Here is a 4,212-nt window from a genome sequence, read left to right on the forward strand (position 1 = left end):
TGGTATGCATGTCAATGTGATCTCCCACATCAGATGCTGCCCGTGCCTGTCTGACAGCCACTGATTCCAGCCCTCTTGGGTTATCTTTAGATAAACTCAGATTGATTTTTGTAAACTGTGGAGCCATTTGGTTGACCCAGATCCTAAGGCAGTGCCATCTCTAGGGCGATTATATCTGGCCTGAAAAGACATAGCTTTGTGTTTTTTAATGCTTTGCCTCTTGGTTCACACACTGCCCTTTTGTTCCCAAGCTCCTTTTTCAGCATCACTGCTGCATTGACAGAGAAATAACTTCTGGAGATTTTATGGGATACAGAACAGAACAAATGGCCTCTCCTAAAATATTTCCTTTCTTTCATAAATCTTGATTATGCCTCTATATCCTTCCCAGACATACGAAACAGCTCTGAATCCAGCTGAAATTGCTGTTCTTTTTAATTTTTTTTTCCCTTCAACTCTACATTTAGTTTGTCTAGTTCTTTTGGGGTGAAGAGCACAGAGCAAAGCACATGGCACGTTTGCAAGGCCGGGCTCGACCTGATGCTACCATGACTGTGGGTCTCTCTGATGCCCAGGTCTGAATCCAGTGGTTGGTGACATTAGCAGAAAGATGCAGAGAAACACTGAGTGCATAAATCTGAGAGCATCAGACGGAGTCATTGGGAGACCCTGCACTGTCCTCAGTTCGGGCCCTTGGAGTAACACTACATCTAACAGCTTTCTGTAGTGTGGAGCTGGGAGAGCCTTTCCTCAGCCTTTCCATTTGTTTTTATCAAGTCAGTGGAGAGAGATCACTCTCAGATCCCAGACACAGCAGTGAATGGAAAAGGGAGAAGGAAGAAACTAGCCCTAGTGTTGGCCAAGCTCCAGTACGATGCCTAGATTTATCCTCGTGTTCAGGGAGGCAGATAGAGAGCAAAAGACAAACGGGCACCTTGATTTACCAGCGAGATTAAGAGCACGTTGGCAGAGCAAAAACATCTTTATAAAAAATGAAAGAAGAGAAGGCGGGTGGAAAGAGCAATGAAGATGAAGCTCCACGAGTTATCTGGGGCATGTAAGAAAACCATCAGCCCAGCAAAAATGTGAGAGGAGAGCACAAGAGGTGGAAACAGTGGGAAAAAACAAGGCATCATGTTTTATTAATTATACCATTTTACTTTTATGCAGTGTCTCCTTACAAAGATCATGGATAGTGACACGTGGGGCTGTCTGTACAATCTGACCACTGAATTTACCCTAAATCTCACAAAGAGTAGGGGCCAGAAGGCAGGAGACAAACTCAGGCCATGGAGAATGCCTTGTGCTAATTCTTGTCCATACATCCTAAACACACCCTCAGGCTCTCACCATACCCTGCAGCTGCAACCCCATGGCACAAGGCAGGCAATGAGAAAAGCTTGTCTAAATTCACTTGGGGGGTCCACAGTGTGTTAAGAATCAAAATTCACCCTCCCATGTAGCAAGGCTGGTTGCATCCGGTAGATGATGAGATAGTCACGAAAATGCATCTTCATTCTCTTGCAAGGGACCCTTTAAGCTCATTTGTTCCTCCCATCTTCTCCCTCTCACTTCCAAACATTTAGAGAAGAAGGGCTGCTTAAGGTTTGCAAAGTAGAGCATCACAAAGCTAAGAAAGCCCAGTTCTGCAGCTGGCTCTGCAAAGAAGCAATCTGTCCCTTAATGTCACAGAGAAAGAAGAGAAACTTCTACCTGTGGCTGCAGAAGATGTGGAAGAAATGAAGGATGTGAATCTTCCCAAATGCTTCAGATTCGGTCCTTGGTAGAGGAAAGCAAAAAGAAGTCATCAAGTAAATTGTCTCTTCAGCTTTCAGCTCTCGTCCTTCATCATATCATCAAGGACCATGTTGTAGCACACTGTGCTTCCAAGTGGGAAGGAGGACAGCAAGCCAAAAGAGATGGGATTTGAGCCTGAGGTGTTAAATAGTAAAACTCACTATTCATTTTGGATTCCCAAACTTTTGAGCAAGACTGGTGCAGGACAGAGGGCAAAGCAAACGAGAGAAGGAATGAAGAGCTTGGGAAAGCCAAAGCAGAAGAGCTGATGGGGACTTAATGGTGTTATGAAGCACTGCCACTAGTGCACCTGTGTGTTATGACACTGGTTTGGTTTTCTTCTGAGGATCACCCAATGGACCAAAGCAAGTCTTTTTGAGAAGTCATAGAATCATAGAATCACAGAATGGCTTAGCTTGGAAGGGACCATAAAGGTCATCGAGGTCCATGGCCAAACCACTGCTCAGGTTGCCCAGGGTCCTAGCTGTCATCTCTACAGGGGCAGTGGAAAAGCTGCCCATTAAACACCAAAGCTGTGCTGTGGGAATGGAGGTTGTCTAAGCACCAAAAATAAGATTTGACATCAAATGATGACTACAGATTCCTGCAGCAGAAAATTAAACAGCTTAAATTCTCTGCTGTGCTCTGCAGCAGAAATGGATTTCTATTCCCTCTTTTCGGAAGAGAGAGAAAAGGAAACTTCTGCAGATTGCTTATCTGGTCTGGCAGTCAGACACTCCAAATTGTGTACGTTTTTGAACCCTTGAGCCTGGATGTTAAAATAATCAAATTATTGCTGCATTTGGAATTGGCTGGGAAAATGAATGCAAAGCACACTGTATTTCATTGTATTTCCCCTTTCCTTACTAGCTCACTTGGACATGCAATTTCCTAATTTCTCCTTGTGTGAAAGCTGTTTAAATACACCCTGCATTTTTAGAAGTAATTCATTAGGATTAAGAGTCTGCAGCAATTGAGATTAATTGGCCATTTGCATCACTCTTACAGCTGCTTCATCCTGCTCACAGATGCAAGCAGGGAAGTGCATGCCAGCAAGGCTTGGTGTTTTTGAGGTTTGTTTGCTTTTGCTTCCCCAGCCTTCAGAAAGCTTGCTGTATTCTCTGCTTAAAATACAGACTTTGATTCCTCAGTGTCTACATCAGCCATGACACTCCAGGGAAATAATCCAGGGGAATGCTCTGTCTGGGTGCTGGTGCCAGAGACTGCAGTGCTACAGAGCAGCTTTCTGCCTGGGCAGAGCAGCAAGCCTATGCTAATTCCTTCTTTCCTGCATTATTCCTGGAATTTTACTTTAGCTCCTTAAAACCCTCCCTATTCCTGGTGCAAATAGGGCTTGTATGCCTGTCTGCAGCTGGGTGAGATATTCTCCACTGTTGCATTCACGCATAGAAAGCTCCCTTCCCCCTCCACCCTTGCTGCCTCTGCAACATTCATGAATAATAACAGAGTTGTACACAGCTGGCTGGAGGAGAGACAATCCGCCCTGTGAGCAGCAAGAAGCTGAGAAGTTTTGTCATGGATTTATTTTTTTTAATTTTATGGAAATACTATTTGTAGTGACCATGCAAAATCATGAATGGAAGCCCTGGCATAGCATCTTTACTGTCTCGCGGTAAATGATGCTGTGGAAATGCAGTCCTGCTGAGTAGTGTGATCTTATTTTTCTCTTTTCTCTCTTTGCTCCGTCTATTTTACCTTCCAAAGTGCACATAATGTCCTCGGAGCTCACAAATTAAGTAAGCTGTTTTAGCAAGGCACAAAACACAGCAGGAGTGTCACTTGGTTGTGCTTGGCACACAGATATTCAGACACCTCAGAGTCTTACACAACCTCTGCTACCTCAGCAGTGTACAGCCCTGATGCCACTATTACATGCAGGAGAAGGAGAGATGATCACAGGTCACAGTGGGCTGTGACTCGCAGTATCCCTGTCCCCATCAGCTCCTGGTAAATGAATAATTCAATTAAGTCACTGCTTATTCCCAGTGATATGCTTTTTTATGCTGAGCTTTCCTGCAGGCAGAGAAGTACAGCACGGGTGGATGTCAGTTACAGTGAAACACACAAGCTGGTGCAGTGGTTTGGAACAGAGCCTCTCAGTGAATGATCAGGGTTGCTCAATGGGAGCAGGGTATGTTTAGGTCTGCCATACTTGTGTCTGAAGATAAACCTTAAGACAAAATGCAGGTTATGCAGAAGATGGGTTGGTCTGCCCTCCTTCTAGCTCAGGCCACTTTGCAAACTTCAATCATGTGGTTTCCAGGTGTTTCCTGGTACCAGGTGAAGGCCTTCATGTTGCCCATCAACCTGCCAATGGTTCAAGCCCCTCCCAGGTGCATCCAAAACACAGGGAACGATGCAGTTCCTGAAGTCAAGGATGAAGATCACGTGAGC

This window comes from Tympanuchus pallidicinctus, unplaced genomic scaffold, assembly GCF_026119805.1.
Source record: "Tympanuchus pallidicinctus isolate F22 unplaced genomic scaffold, pur_lepc_1.0 scaffold13, whole genome shotgun sequence".
NCBI classification, from domain to species: Eukaryota; Metazoa; Chordata; class Aves; order Galliformes; family Phasianidae; genus Tympanuchus; species Tympanuchus pallidicinctus.